Below are 17,551 nucleotides of genomic sequence, written 5' to 3' on the forward strand. Positions count from 1 at the left end.
TCCAGGTCTATGCCCCAACCACCGGTGCTGAAGAGGATGAAATTGATCGGTTCTATGAAGCCCTACAGCACCTTATAGAACTAACACCAAAAAATGATGTCCTTATCATCATGGGGGATTGGAATGCTAAAGTAGGAAGCCAAAAGATAACCGGAATAACAGGCAAGTTTGGCCTTGGAGTACAAAATGAAGCAGGGCACAGGCTGATAGAATTTTGTCAAGAGAATACGATGGTCATAGCAAACACTCTTTTCCAACAACCCAAGAGACGGCTCTACACATGGACATCACCAGACGGTCAACACAGAAATCAGATTGACTATATGCTCTGCAGCCAAAGATGGAGAAGCTCTATACAGTCAGTAAAAACAAGACCAGGAGCTGACTGTGGCTCAGACCATGAGCTTCTTGTTGCAAAGTTTAGGCTTAAACTGAAGAAAGTAGGGAAAAGCACCAGGCCAGTCAGGTATGAATTAAATCATATCCCCGTTGAATATACAGTAGAGGTGACAAATAGATTTAAGGAATTAGATCTGATAGACAGGGTGCCTGAAGAACTATGGACAGAGGTTCGCAACATTGTACAAGAGGTAGCAACCAAAACCATCCCAAAGAAAAAGAAATGCAAGAAAGCAAAATGGCTGTCTGAGGAAGCTTTCCAAATAGCTGAGGAAAGGAGGGAAGCAAAAGGCAAGGGAGAAAAAGAAAGATACGCCCAATTGAATGCAGAATTCCAGAGAATAGCTAGAAGAGATAAGAATGCCTTCCTAAATGAACAGTGCAAAGAAATAGAAGAAAACAATAGAATAGGGAGGACCAGAGATCTTTTCAAGAAAATTGGAGAGATGAAGGGAACGTTCAATGCAAAAATGGGCATGATAAAGGACCAAAATGGCAGGGACCTAACAGAGGCAGAAGAGATTAAGAAGAGATGGCAAAATTACACAGAAGAACTATACAAGAATGAGCTTAACGTCCCTGATAATCACAATGAGGTGGTCACTGACCTCGAGCCAGACATCCTAGAATGTGAAGTGAAGTGGGCCTTAGAAAAGCTGAGCAACAACAAAGCTAGTGGAGGTGACAGTATTCCAGCTGAGCTATTCAAAATCTTAAAAGACGATGCAGTAAAAGTGCTACACTCAATTTGCCAGCAAATTTGGAAAACTCAACAGTGGCCACAGGATTGGAAAAGATCAGTTTACATTCCAATTCCAAAGAAAGGCAGTGCCAAAGAATGTTCAAACTATCGCACCATTGCACTCATTTCTCATGCTAGTAAAGTTATGCTTAAAATCCTACAAGCTAGACTCCAGCAGTATGTGGATCGAGAACTACCAGAAGTACAGGCAGGATTTCGAAGAGGCAGAGGAACTAGAGATCAAATAGCCAACATACACTGGATCATGGAGAAAGCTAGAGAGTTCCAGAAAAACATCTACTTCTGCTTCATTGACTATGCTAAAGCCTTTGATTGTGTGGATCATAACAAACTGTGGCAAGTTCTTAAAGAGATGGGAGTACCAGAACATCTTATTTGTCTCTTGAGAAACCTATATGCGGGCCAAGAAGCAACAGTGAGAACTGGACACGGAACCACTGATTGGTTCCAAATTGGGAAAGGAGTCCAGCAAGGCTGTATACTGTCGCCTTGCCTATTTAACTTATATGCAGAGCACATCATGAGAAAGGCAGGGCTAGATGAATCAAAAGTTGGAATTAAGATTGCTGGAAGAAATATCAACAACCTAAGATATGCAGATGATACCACTCTAATGGCAGAAAGTGAAGAGGAACTGAAGAGTCTCTTGTTGCGAGTGAAGAAGGAGAGTGCAAAAGTTGGGTTGAAACTAAACATCAAGAAAACCAAGATCATGGCATCCGGCCCTCTCAATTCCTGGCAAATAGATGGGGAAGAAATGGAGGTAGTGACAGATTTTATTTTCCTGGGCTCCAAGATCACTGCAGATGGGGACTGTAGTCAAGAAATTAAAAGACGCTTGCTCCTCGGGAGGAAAGCCATGGCAAATCTAGACAGCACACTAAAAAGCAGAGACATCACCCTGTCAACAAAAGTGCGTATAGTCAAGGCTATGGTCTTCCCAGTTGCAATGTATGGCAGTGAAAGTTGGACCATAAGAAAGGCTGAGCGCAAAAGAATTGAGGCCTTTGAACTCTGGTGCTGGAGAAGACTCCTGCGAGTCCCTTGGACTGCAAGGCAATCAAACCGGTCAGTCCTAGAGGAGATCAACCCTGACTGCTCTTTAGAAGGCCAGATCCTGAAGCTAAAACTCAAATACTTTGGCCACCTAATGAGGAGGAAGGACTCACTGGAGAAGAGCCTAATGCTGGGAAAGATTGAGGGCAATAGAAGAAGGGGACGACAGAGAATGAGGTGGCTGGATGGAGTCACTGAAGCAGTAGGTGTGAGCTTAGATGAACTCCAGAAGATGGTAGAGGACAGGAAAGCCTGGAGGAACATTGTCCATAGGGTCGCGATGGGTCGGACACGACTTCGCAACTAACAACAAGAGCAGACATGTCAAACACAAGGCCCGGGGGCCGGATCCGGCCCGCAAAGTGGTTTCATGTGGCCCGCGAAGCCGTCCTGGAAACAGTGAGGGAACGGCCCCCACTGCCTTGGCCCTGGCCCAGAGACCCTCAGATCTGTCCCACTCCTGCCCAGGCCCCCGTAGGCACCCTTGATGCGATGTACAGCTGGCCATGCCCACCCAGTAGGCCATACGCACTCTAGCCACACCCACCCAGTAGGCCACGCCCACCCTGGCCATACCCACCCGGCCCCCTAAGGGCAACCGCAATGCTGATGCGGCCCGCAATGAAATTGAGTTTGACACCCCTGTGCTAGAGTGATTAATTTCTGGATCAGGGAGGGCCATTTTGTCCTTTGCCTCAGGCTGCTGAGTAATTTGGGCCATCTCCTGAGAGGATTCTGTCCTATAGGTTTTCTTGACACTGACTGACAAGCAATCTTAAAGGAACTTTATTTTTGGAATTCCTGTCATAAGCAAGAACTATTTGATATTATATGAATCTTCCATATCAATTTTTTTTGTATTCAGATATGCTTTCTCAACTGGTCTTTAAAAAAACACACTCTCTTCATAAAATGCCTGTCTGAACCACAATTTATTCAATTGACACAGCTTTATGAAAATACAGGTAGTCCTCGATTTATCACCAGAATAAAGCCCAAATTTTTTATTGATAAGTGAGTCATTTGTTAAGTGAATTTTGCCCCATTGTTAAGTGAATCACTGCAAGTTTTTAAATTAGTGACACAGTTGGCTTCCCCACTGACTTTGCTTGTCAGAAGGTTGTATAAATACCTGCCAGTTGCCAAGTGTCTAAATTTTGATCATGAGGCCAAGGGATGCTGCAATGGCCCCTTTTTTCAGTGCCTTTGTAACTTTGAATGGTCACTAAATGAGCTACTGTAAGTCAAGGACTATCTGTACTACTGCACTACACTATAACCATAATGTAACGGTATAGTCTCAGTCTGACCAATATACTAGGCTAAAATGTAATTGGCGTATTTATGTTCTGTATATTTGTGATCACAGCCATTGTCAGTATTAAATACTGGGATCTTTTGGAGGCATTGACGAGGCGAAGGTGAAAATAACAGAACGTTTATTAGGTTGACACAGAAGCAGCTCTAACAGCTGCCTTGACATATATTTATATGGACCGCCGATAGGCGGTGACCAAGGAAATTTAAGCAATTCTCCCGCCCAAATATACAAGCTTGCAAATTTGCAGACAGACAATTAATTTTCAGACAACGTAGCCGTTATTCAATTATAACGGCCCATATAATTTGCTTCAATACGTAGCAGTCAACATTGCACTAAGTTATCATATGGCTTGTTTGGTTTTAACTTTGAGTATTCTGCCATGAAAAAAGCTAGGACTCTGTACAACTAGATTTTATTTCTGTACTGTTGGTACGCAGCACAAGTTAGTTACCCAAATTAAATTTTTTTAATTCCATTTACGGTATATCCTGCCCTTCTCCGAAGACTCAGGGCAGCTTACAAGCTTAGCAGTAGCCTTCATTCTATGTATATGCCTGCTTATTAGGGCTTTCACACACACCCCAAGCGGCATTATTACAAAGTCAGCTTAATTGCCCCCAACAATCTGGGTCCTCATTTTACCTACCTCGGAAGGATGGAAGGCTGAGTCAACCTTGAGCCTGGTGGGATGCGAACCTGCACTAATTGCAGGCAGCTGGTGTTACTTAAGGAGGCATTAGCCCACTGCTCCACCAAGGCTCTTTATTTAAGTAAGGGTTAAACAAATTTGTAAAACCTTCTCTATAGAATAGATCTTAGACAAGATTTATTATGCCCTCTAATTAGATTAGATATAATATACAAACAGTAAATAGGATAGCAATTAATTTGCAATATATTGCTGAAAATAAAATACCCAAATCTTCTGTTTAAAAAGATATCCAGTCTTAATCTGAGTTAAAAATCTGAAACACATTCAGAAAGGAGAACAATTGAAGTTTTCCATAGTTATCATCTGAGCAATTAACTGAACAAGCAACTATGATTCCATCTTTCTTAAGCAGAAATATATTTTTATTTAAGTTATAATATTTATGAATGTATCTGTCTATCTGTATCAGCATATGCAATTTCTGTACAAATCTACAAACCCACTTCTCATTTTAGCATATATTTCTTCTTTTTCTTCTAATCAATAAATTGTATCCACAGGTACAGAAGACAGTTCTTTGAATGCAAGGTATTCTTGCTTTGGGGAAAGAAAAACAAGGAAGAAATATTATTAAATACTATTAAGATTAAATAATATTAAATACATAAAAGCATACGTATAAAAACTATTAAAGCAGTATTGAAAAAATCATACAGTATACAATGAACTGAGAGACATAATCAATTACTTCTTGCATCTGAAGCTCCAAAATGTTCTAGTCTTCAGCAATTTACATGCTTCTAGCTATTTGTTTTTTCAAAAGATGTCTAAGAAAATGTGCATGTGATGTCTGCATCAATAATATCACAGAGCACAAAATTGTGCCAAAATTATGACAAAATTGGAACTTGAGTAGTGCAAATATTTTATTTGTGGCATTTATCCAGCCCTAAATATCAGAGATAGAAAGTTCTTTGCCAAGTCACAAGAGACATGAATTCTGTATATGATGGTTGTTTTAGATAACTTTATTGGCAAACTGCAAAATAAATGTATTTGTGAACAAGATATTCTGTTGGAGTTCTTGATGCTTTAATCCTGGTTTTGTTGTTAATTCAGTTTTTCAGTTTCACCCAAGACATAGAGCTGGGTAGTGCTAATAAGGAGGTCTTTGCTTTAGTTGCTCAAATTAGTAGCAAAAGGCAATAGACAATGGACGAGCAGCTAGTATGCATAGTTGGCCAATATATTACTACTAATCACTAATCACTGAAAAATTCTTTCTGGGGATCTTCCAATAAATAATTGTATAGAGGTATTAAGTATGTTAATGTAGATGATGCTATGCTTTGCAAGAGAAACTGGATTGTGATCCTATGGTTATTAAACTGGTGAACAACGTCATCAACACTCTACATGATGTCGTCCTCAAAGTTCATTCAAAAGGCTCAGCTGATTCAGAATGCAGGCTCAGGCAGTGATGAGAATGGCTTGGCATGTCAATTTAACCCCAATGCTTCATGGGCAGAACTGGTTATTGGTACGGGAGTTTTATTCAGATAATACAGGTAGTCCTCATTTAACACCCTCTTGTTCAGATACCTTCAAACTTTACAACAATGCTGAACAAGTGATAATTACAATCAGTCCTTGTACTTTTGGCCTTAGTCATATGATTGCAATTTATGAACTTTCCTGTTCCCTCTGTGCAGTTGAAGGTAGCTGGGACTGCCAGACTACGCAATATAGTTCTGTGCTTCTTTAACATGTAACAGTGTCATTTAATGACAGAGTTTCCAGTTACAATTAGGGTTGCTAATCAAGGGTTAGAGTTAGAGAGATTAAAGAGATTAAATTCAGTGACATGATAATACACGCTCCAAGGTTAATATCAGATGAATGATCAAATAAACAATACCCCAATCAAGGAACTGCCAACAATAAACAGCCCAACCAAAGAACCTCCAAGACCATCCCCACCAACAGTGACAGGGCAAGCTACTAGAATATAAGTGACTTTACTGAATTTATTGGCTCCCACATTAAAGGTAAAGGTAAAGGTTCCCCCGCACATGCGTGCTAGTCGTTTCCGACTCTAGGGGCCGGTGCTCATCTCCGTTTCAAAGCCGAAGAGCCAGCGCTTGTCCGAGGACGTCTCCATGGTCATGTGGCCGGCATGACTAGACGCCAAAGGCGCACGGAACGCTGTTACCTTCCCACTGTAGTGGTCCCTATTTTTCTACTTGCATTTTTACATGCTTTCGAACTGCTAGGTTGGCAGAAGCTGGGACGAGTAACAGGCGCTCACTCTGCTACGCGGCACTCGGGATTTGACCCGCCAAACTGCCGACCTTCCGATCGACAAGTTCAGCGTCCTAACCCACTGAGCCACCTCGTCCCTCGCTCCCACATTACCACAGGGTAATTTTTAGGCTATTGTATGTATACTGTTTCCACTTCTGTGTATAGTTAGCTTCTTCCGGGAAGTTTCTGCTTCTTTCCAAAACTAAGGTTTTATGGCAAATACTATATCTTTATTAGATTTCTTTGTATTGCTCAGCAGCTCCACATGCTCTTTGGCAGTCAGCAATATATGTTTTCTTTTTAAGCACAATCAATTGATTCAGCTTAGTAGACAGAACCGCTTGATCTATTGCACGTAGATCTATTGATGGAAAACCATAACAATGCTGATTGATGAGACTCGAATAATAGAAATAATATATTGCCCAGTTGCAGCAGAGAAGAAAGTTTTGAAACACTGATTCTCAACAAGAATGTCACAGCACACTAGAATGGTACAAACATCTTCTAGAGGCATCTTACTCTTCCTTTTTTTATAATTAAGTAATTATTGATTGATTGACTGACTGACTGACTGACTGACTGACTGACTGACTGATTGATATGATTAGGTGCCAAAAGTTAATGTCAACTCTTAGTGACTACAGCAATGTGATACCTTCATTCTTGCAACTGACTCCAACCATCTTGCTGATGGTGATTCTTTTCTTTTTATCTTTTTTTTCCTGTTTCCCAGAATTATAGACTTCTCCAGAGAACTAGATTTTATGTTATGTATCTGAAATAAAATAATTTGACCCTGAAATTTATGCTTCTAGAGAGAACTCTAGATTGATTTGTGTGATACTTCATCTGAGAACTCTCTCTGTCTCTCCAAATGAAAATTGACACAATTATGGTTAATGCATTTTTTAAAAAATCTAAGGTGAGTTTGTTGACAAACTAGCCTTCAACTAAAAATGTTACAGTTTTGAAAGTTGCCACTGGTATAACGTAAAACTGTCTGCCAAGTAACAAAAGCCAGGACATATATTCCATAAGTAACTATAATTTGATTGCCAATGAGGCATTGTGGTAGTCATTGGATAAGAGGTAACATGACATGTCCTAAGGTTCATAATAGATAGGTAAAGGTAAAGGTTCCCCCGCACATGCGTGCTAGTCATTTCCAACTCTAGGGGCCGGTGCTCATCTCCGTTTCAAAGCCGAAGAGCCAGCACTTGTCCGAGGACGTCTCGGTGGTCATGTGGCCGGCATGACTAGACGCCAAAGGCGCACGGAACGCTGTTACCTTCCCACTGTAGTGGTCCCTATTTTTCTGCTTGCATTTTTACGTGCTTTTGAACTGCTAGGTTGGCAGAAGCTGGGACGAGTAACAGGCACTCACTCTGTTATGCGGCACTCGGGATTCGACCCGCCAAACTGCCGATCTTCTGATCGACAAGCTCAGCGTCCTAACCCACTGAGCCACCACGTCCCTTTCATAATAGATACATTTGCCAATAAGAAATGGAAATACGAAGATGAGAGGATGAAGCAACAGACTACAATAGAAATATAAGTGAAAAAAAAGAAAAATGTTCTTCCACAATAAGCAAGATTAAGGACTAAGCACTAAAAATATATTCTTGTTCAGGCAGTTATTTAGCAATGGAATTAACTTGGCATAGTGATGAATTAATTCTACTCCAGAAAGTATCACTTATGGTGGTAGATTAACCAATGAAACATTAAGCTGAAGAAACATTTCTCACGTTTTGCTGAGAAACCTCAATATTATTTTGAGAAGATTTAAAGTCTAGAAAATAGCATAGCTTGAAGTTAACTAAAACAGATCAAGAAGGCAGATATTTTGTAGCAATCTTCCTGCTTGCAATGAAATATAAACTTAAAGAGTCAAGATTCATTCACGTTTTTATTTATTTATATGCATGCTACATACTCAAACTAGTACAATTCAGCTTACAATTCTGAAGTAGCAAAAACATCAATGATCCCAATAAACAACAATTGTCATAGCACTTTGGGTTGGACAAACCAACTCCTCCCAACATTCAATGCTAAGCAGTAGATATATCATACTTCAAAAAGTTATGCGAGAAATAATCTACTACCTTTCTAAGGTAGGAAGCATTCATACTTCACAGTTTAAGCTAGGCCAAAGTGATTTTCCAGTGCCCCTCCCCTTGCGTGTATTCAGAATGTAGATTTTGGCATGGAGAATATTATCTCAAAAGCCAGAGCCAAAAAGGGCTGTATAGGCAATTGAATTGAGTCCAGAAGCAAATTGGCTGTCAATGAAACCCATCAAAATTGATGTCATTTTGTTGTGCTTGCTTATACCAGATAGGATGAAGATGGCTGTTCTCTTCCAGCTATAATTGTGTTCTGTCTCTTTGCCCTGTCTCCCAAGATTATTCCCACATATCATCACAGATACCCAGTGGCGTAGCGTGGGTTGTCAGCACCCGGGGCAATTTGCGCCCCCTAACCCGGTGACGTCATGGCACCGCTGAAAAGACGCGCCCCGCAGCGGCGTAGACTTTCCAAGAAGAGTCGCGCGCATGCGGGATGCTTCCGGGTCCCTCTCGAGGGCGGCTGGGCGGGGCTCCGACCTGCAAGAGCCGCTGCATTCAAGCTCGCACGTGAGCCCCGCTAAATAAAGCCACGCATGCGCATGAAGCTAGGCCAGCCGGCCGGCGGGTCCGTCTTCGCTCGGCCAAGCCTGCCGGGGCGCCTGCGGGGCGCTTGCGGTTGGCCTGAGCCTGGGCGGAGAGTTGGGCGCTTCTATTTATTTTATTCAGTTTATGTGGCCGCCCATCTCACCTGCCGGACTCGTTTCGCTTTGCAAGAAAGAGCAGCTCGAGAGCGGAGCCAAGCCGACTCTGTGCAGCCCTTGGGGCTCCCTGAGCAGCTCAGTGCGAGCGCGCCCCCCCAGATGTTGCGCCCGGTGCGGCCGGCCCCCCCTGCACCCCCCAAGCTACGCCACTGCAGATACCGTACATACCTTCCAACCTCTATTTGAAGATATTTAATTTTCATGCCATAGCAAGATCCACCATCTGAAAGTTTATTCTCATATTGAGTCTGGATCTCCTTCTTTGTGATTTTAACCTACCTGTTTTCTGAACCTCTTCCAATTTATCACTGTCAATTTTTTTTAAACTATGCTGCCTAGACCTGGAGATAATACTCCATATGGAGCATGGTAGAGTTCAGCAGGACAATTACTTTCTGTGATCCAGACACTATGTTCTTATTAATCTTCTTCAACATAGTATTTATCTTTTTTACAGCCTTATCACAGTGTTAGTTGATGTTTAACTTGTGGTTGGCAAGGTTACACAGAACATTTTCATAAATACTATAGCTCCATTATGTACATGTCTTATCTTTTTTCTACTCAGAGGCAGAACTTTACATTTCTCCCTGATAAATTCTATTATTTTAGCTCATTACTCAAGTTTGTCTAATTTTTTTAAAATTCTTTTATTTCAGTCAAAATTGGAAGACCTCTCTTCAAGGTCTTGCAAAGGTGGCCATATTCTTTTCTTTATAGAAAGTTCTTCACTTAATAGTATCCTCTGTTTGAAGAGCTCTTCAGTCCAGGCACAGTTTAAATAAATATAAAGAGATATTTGAGAGTCCCCATTAAAAGTTAGTCCTGGACGGAAGACTATGCAGTTATATAAAGTCTTTCCCACTATGATGAACCACATATCAATTTAAACTGCACTTATGTTTTCTAAAGTTAGCATCAATGTATATAAAGTAACAAGTGTAAATGTAGTGAAAATTTACATCAATCTTTGTCTTTTTAAAAAAGTGCTTGACAGTACAAAAATATCCTTCACATTAATCTTGTTTCAAGTCTTTCATAAATTACAAAGATGGAGAAGAAGGCTAACAAGGCAGCCAGTGAATAGAGAATGTTGTGATAATGTGAAACAAGACAGGCAATGGGAACCAAGGGAAACCTCAGGTAAGGCATATGAAAAGCTGGAGACCTGGTAAACAATGAGTTGGGAAACCAGCAGTGAGCAAAGTGGAGGGTAAATATGGCTAGAGAAAGCAGACTAAGGGCTGGGATTGCGAAGAGACACAGGGCATTGCACACCACATAAAATTGTTGTGCTTCTATTTATTTACTGGCATGCCCTCTTTTTATATAACTACATTGACAGTTTTCATAGTGGAAGGTGGTACTGAACCTAAATCCATATCTTACCCCCTATACCAGGGGTAGGCAACCTCGGCTCTTTTATGACCCAAGCTGGCTCAGGAATTCTGGGAGTTGAAGTCCATGAGTCATAAAAGAGCCGAGGTTGCCTACCCCTGCCCTAAACCATAATGCAGTGATGTTCTCTTCTTCCATTTGGAAACCAAAATTATGTTCCGTCTCAATTATTAATTAAATCAGGGATAGACACCATGATGCCCTTCAGATATTTTTAACAAATAAAGCAACTTCAATAAACATGTTCATTTGTCAGGAACTATAGAATTTGTTGTCCAAGATAACTTTAAAAAGCTGTTTTGCTTATCTCGGATAAAACTCAGTTTTCCCAATCAGATACTCTTCAGGTATCTGGAGTTGAACTCTTTAATTTTTTTCTCATCATGATTAGGTAGTTCATAGCTAAATTAATATCATAACATATTTTTTTTCAATCTGTATAAAGGAAACATGACTAATTTTGTCTTCTGTGCCTAGATTGTCCAGACAGATCTATTCTGTCCTATCAAACTGAAAAGCTAAATGAACTTTTACAAAAACAAGGGTAGCGAAAGAATTAAATATCTATTCAATGTGGGGAAAGCATTGTGCTTAGGAATACAGAATGCTTGGAGCTGCCAGAATACATTTTATATTATAAGAATGGATTGTCATGGGACAGCAGATTTTATTTATAGTGATTTGCCTATGTTTATCTTTCACTTTGCATTAAGGGCAGAAGCTTCTTAGAAAAATTCACCAGAGGGTATTTCAAAAATATATACCTAGGATTTGGAGTCATGAGTATTAATATTACCATCCATTATAAATGTAATCTGCCATATGATATCCTACTAACTGAACAATTTTCTGGCTAGCTGCAACTTCTATACATAATCTAGCTGAAGCTTTACAATCTAACTTTATACAAAGGAAATATATACTTTTCTGTTAATTTAGACCAGGGGTGTCAAACTCAATTTCATTGAGGGCCGCATCAGCATTGCGGTTGCCCTCAGGGGGCCGGGTGGGTGTGGCCAACTGGGTGGGCGTGGCTAGACTGTGTATGGCCTACTGGGTGGGCATGGCCAGCTCTACATCGTTCGCATCAAGGGTACCTATGGGGGCCTGGGCAGAAGTGGGACAGAGCTGAGGGTCTCTGGCAGGAGGAGGGTCTCTGGGCCAGGGCCAAGGCAGTGGGGGCCGTTCCCTCACTGTTTCCAGGATGGCTTTGCGGGCCGCATGAAACCACTTCACGGGCCGGATCTGGCCCCCAGGCCTTGTGTTTGACATGTCTGATTTAGATAATCCTTGGAGACCATCACTAATTTACCTATCTTCTAAGTAGCTTATTAAGCCATGGAATACAGATGTGTGGCTGCTGCTATAATGTTTGGAAATAGATGTGGGAACTGTACGTCTGTTGTATACATTTTGATTGGAGAATAATGTGATGGAAATTCTACTGCATAATAGCCTTGGTTTTAACTATGAAACCTGTGGAAATTATATTTATCTCTTTTTCCCTGAAGATCTGGCAAGAAGGAAAGACTTTGTGAATATAGTAATTTCATTATGAAATATATCCAACAACTGGAGATATTGCCTTTGGAAAATCAAAAGGACTATTTGCTGCATTTAATAATCTCTTAACAGATAAAAGAGATTCATATCATTAAATAAATAACACAAAATTACACAACAGTCTTCCTGTTACAAAATGAAATAAATGTCTTCAAATAAAGGATTTCATATTTTAGAATGTATCAACCTTAACTCTTCTTTTAAAAATATTGTTTGAAAAACATAACTTAAAACACCATTCAGATACAAGGATTAGAGTTGTACAATTTTGTGGATTCCAGCCCAAGACTACTAGCAGATTTTGACTGATCATTTGGATTTTTTTTCTAGCAGGTTGCCTGTGCTATTAGTAATTGCCTAATGTAGAAAAAAATGTGTATAAGGGGAAGCAAATATTTTTTGCTAGGTATTAAGCACTACTTTTCTGCAGTTCATGTACCTGGTCAGAAAAAAATAGCTATTCATATTTCTACTTGGCAAGGAAGTCATTTCCTTATCTACATTATTTATATATTATAATATTTTAAACTTAATTTGGTCAATAAATTATACCTATCCCACTAAACCAAAAATGCATCAAATTATGTCTTAGGCCTAACCAATGTTTGTATTCAAACAACAATCTAAATGTTGTTGTCATGGTAGCCCTTCTATCTTGTCTTTTTGTTATTAAAGTTTAAAATTTGTTTTAATTGATTATGTTTATTTTTTTATTTTTGCTTTAAATATGTACATTGCTCAGGGTCATATACAAGTGAAATGGGCAGCTATATAAATCCAATAAATCAATAATGATAGTTTTCCAGAAAAAGTATTTGAGACAGCAGTAAAAACTCAGCCCCAGATTGCCAGTTCCCTTCCTCTTTTGTAAATGTCCCAACAATCTTTGAGGTTATCGTATTATTTTTTTAGTTTGATTTTGAAGACAACAACAAAAAGCTTTCACTAAAATGCTGGATAAGGGTATCTTTCATTCCCTTTGTTTTCAAAATAAAGAGAAAAACAAATATGGAATAAATTTTCCTGCAAGATTAATGGCTATTGAACCATAAACTAACTCCTAGGCCAGTTTCATAAATACTCCACCATAGCTGAAGTGCCAACTTTAGAACAAAGCATAATTATTATGGTTGACAATATGGCTTAACAAGTTATTCCAGTGTTAGTTTATAAATAATGGGGCATTTACACAACATGCCAAACTTGGTGAATAGGTTATTTGTGGCTTGGTGAATTATTTTAATCCAAACTGTCTGGCTAGTTCACATTTCAATATTACATGAACTCAAACAACAGAACAAGATAAAATAAGGCTCATCTGGGTCTTTTTTTCTGTTCTTTGGATTATATGATTTAACCATAGCTTCATTCATTAATGTGCTGAACCCTAACTAAATGAACAGTGTATAGCTGTTTGCCTGGGATGTTGAACCATGGTTCAGTTTTATTATTTGCATATCACACTAACTATACCAGCTTGCTTATCACACTACACTACCAACTAAAAAGCACAAGAGTGCATAGGATTATTTTTATTTTATTTTATTTTTATTACATTTATATCCTGCCCTTCTCCGAAGACTCAGGGTGGCTTACAAGCTTAGCAGTAGCCTTCATTCTATGTATATGCCTGCTTGTTAGGGCTTTCACACACACCCCAAGCGGCATTATTACAAAGTCAGCTTATTGCCCCCAACAATCTGGGTCCTCATTTTACCTACCTCGGAAGGATGGAAGGCTGAGTCAACCTTGAGCCTGGTGGGATTCGAACCTGCACTAATTGCAGGCAGCTGGTGTTACTTAAGGAGGGCATGACTATAATCTTCCATTTGCTTGGCTAATGAATCAGAAGCAGGAACAAACTCTCAGATGCATGGCAACATTTAAAAAATATCATGGTTATATTGGGATATAAAGATAATTATCTCCAGATTTAGGCCAAGATCATTTTAATGTAGCAAGCCTCACCCTATTCAGTGCTATTCAAGCCTTACCATATCCAGTGAACTATGCCAGATGAATAAAAGAATCTCATTGGAGTTATTTCTTTTTGGCTAGTTTTTTTCTAACTCCCCAAAATTTGTGGTGGCAATAACAATCACATTTCAGTCCGTGCATTATCTCCACACCTGTTCAAGTATGTGTGCAAAAAATAACCAACATAAGGCAAAACAAAACTGAAACAGGTAAGCAAGGATAATTTATTTATGACTGCCATAACCTTCTGTCTTTGCATCCAAGGGTTGCCTAGCTCAGGGGTAGGCAACCTTGGCCCTGGCCTAGTTTAACACAAACCTTCTATTGCTAGTTTCTTCATCTGAATATGGGAATGTCAGGTAACTACTGCAGATTTAGTAGCTATGTTGGTCTACATTTCCCAACACCCTGACTGCAAAATCATATTTTGACCTTGCACTACTATTTTTGAGTCCAAACTTTTTCTTAATTTTGAGCAACACGCTGAAGGCTAAAATTAAAAACTAATTTGATTTTGAATCCAGGAACACTGTGGTAGGGTGAAAGGAAGGGGTCAGTGATATAAAAATAGTGGGAACAAATGGCAATCAAAATATGTGTTTGATGTGTACAACACATATTAAGAAGGGGCAGGGTTTGATCATCAGGTCATCTTGCCATTTAGACATTGTTGACCCAGTTTGCATTTTTTACCTTTATTTAAAAATAAATATGGGCAATACAACTTTGCTTCAATTGTATTTTTAATATTGACTTCTGCTTAAGTTTAAAAGTTGCAATTTGGTCACAACTTTAAAGCTTTCTAAAGGGTGTGTGTTTTCAAGGGCCACATATGAATCTCCAATTGCATAATGAATTATGAGAACCCAACTAATACAAACAAGAATTAGTTCATAGAGGATAATATGAACAGGCCTTAGCTCTGTTGCTCAATATGCGACTTGGAAATAGGTTTTGGATTTTAGTGAGACTGACTTCTAACATAGTTATGATTAGGCAATAAAAGTTTAACAAAACAGAGTTTCAGAAAATCTAGGCATGATCAATATGTCGTGGGCTCTGATAAGCAGGAACAAAGACACGCAGATGAATACAGAGAAACTCATTCTTTATTTAGCAGAAACTGTACTGAGGAATTGGAGTCACCCTGCCTCAATATATAGCCAGACCCTCTGGTAGCAACCAATCGGATTGAACCCATGTTTGCTGCCCAAAGTTGACCAATTGCAGGACTGGAGATGTCCTGTCTGAGTTGCTGGAGAACCGTTAGTTCTCCAGCAACGCACGCGGTGATATTCCAAAAGCCCAGTACATAACAATATCTTAGCAAAGCTGAAATTATGTTCCAGAGGGGTTTTTTGAGTTCTAAAAATGATAATGAATATGAAAAGATAGGAAAAACAATTAGAAGGTAAATGAATAACAGGAAGCAATGACTTGTTTAAGCTGAAAGGAGAGAAAACTCTCAAGCGAATAAGAAAATTGCTGACTTACACATGGAAAAGTACCAGGAGTAAAATATTGATCTGAGAAAGAAAAGAATAGAATAGTTGCAGTTCAATAGCCTTAAGAAAAATTATATAGCACTTTTCTAGATAATCACCAACTTGTTATACTTAATGAATAACTGCATATACATGACATTGTTATTCATTTTAAACTGGCTACATATGTTTGTTATACTTAACAAAGCAAGAATTATTGTCACAATCTAAGAACATTCCAAGCTGCACCTATTATACAGAAAGTAATTTTATCATTTTTGAATGAATATGCTTACAGTGTAATACAGACCATATTTGTCTGAAAGAATCTAGAGACCACTAGATGGCACCAAAAAAAGTGTACAGAAAATTAATTCTTCCATTTAGTGTATGTGCAGTTAGGGAAAATAAGATAGCATAACTTTCATACCATGCACTTAGAATCTGGGTTCAGCGAAGCTTAATTACAGGAAGGTAGGTATAGTTTCATGCTGTTTAAATGGTGTTCGTGATGTGTGTGTATTTGTTTATTTGTTCAATTTCTATAGCCACCATCTCAATCTACGACTCTGGGAGCTTAGAGTACTGTACAAAAATTGAATTTCTTGATATTTACTTCCTGGCCCAAATTGTACATAACATTAGATAAAAAATGATAGACTACTTCAGGGATTGGATATATTCTATTATTGTTACATATAGTGCAAATAGTTATTTTGGAGCTTGCAAGGTGTGGTGTTAGATGGTGATAAGAGACATTCAGTCTGTATTCATTTATAGTTTTTCATGATAGTGCTACAGACTTAAGTTGTAACAATCTGGAAGTTTGCTAGATAGTTATTATAATAATAATATTTTTTGGCTAACTTTGCTGCTATCTAGTGGCCCTTTAAGATTTTTTATCCAGTCTGTGGATAACAATCTCCCAATCCAATTTATATTACAACGTCAGCATAACAAAATGAGAAAAGACTTTGATGTGCGTCATCATGCTCTCCAAAATAAAAGTAAGATTTTTTTAAAAAAACAGGGTAACTTTGAAATGACAATTTAAAAAGATTTTAAAAAAATTTCCTTGCATGTTGGGATCAGTCTTAGAACAGTCACTAAACAGTGCAGTTATTAAGTAAGGTCTACCTGTATATTACTGCAAAGGTGCTATAATCTTCAGTCTTAAAATTCAAGACAAGTGATAACAAACATACTTTATGTACTTTCCTGATATTTTTTTAGTTTTGAGATAGCATAGGATATAACCAAGTGCTTTTTTTGTAAAAGAAAAAGGTGCCGGAGCTCACACATGTCAAACAACCCGCCTTGCCTACCCTACAAGGTTCCATCCAAAAAAGGTGCCAGAACTCCGTTCTGAGTGTTCTATGAGAAAAAAAGCCCTGGATATAACCCTGAAAGAATGACAGAGTAAGGTAAACATAAACAGTATTTAGGGTTCTTCTGGTTATCATAATCCATTTCAGTTTCAGAATACAAGTAGTTCTTGATTTACAACAACTGAGCCCCATTTTACAACCTTTCTTGCCACAGCTGATAACTGAACCATTGCAATTGTTAAGTTAGTAATACAGTTGTTAAGTGGAACAGGTTTCCCCACTGACTTTGCTTGTCATAAGGTTGCAAAAAGTGGTCAATGACACAAAAATCCCTTGCTGTGGGAAAGTCTGGTCACTCTGATAGCCAAAGGGGCACTTAGGCTTGGGGCTTTATGATCCGATAGGAGGGGATAAAATCTACTTTAACTCCCAGAATTCCTCAGCCAGGCTTTAATTTTGGTTTA

The 17,551-nt window shown here is 39.0% G+C and overlaps 1 protein-coding gene across 1 annotated transcript in view; it reads left to right on the forward strand.

The window, feature by feature from the left end:
* The first annotated feature begins 16,200 nt into the window (after window positions 1-16,200).
* Window positions 16,201-17,551, forward strand: part of CPVL (carboxypeptidase vitellogenic like) — a 55,691-nt gene continuing 54,340 nt past the window's right edge. Inside the window, exon 1 of the mRNA XM_081345197.1 lies at window positions 16,201-16,233. The gene's annotated coding sequence lies outside the window, so the exon portion shown is untranslated. The remainder of the gene's footprint in view (window positions 16,234-17,551) is intronic.

This window comes from Vipera berus (assembly GCF_964194415.1).
Source record: "Vipera berus genome assembly, chromosome: Z".
Classification (NCBI taxonomy): domain Eukaryota; kingdom Metazoa; phylum Chordata; class Lepidosauria; order Squamata; family Viperidae; genus Vipera; species Vipera berus.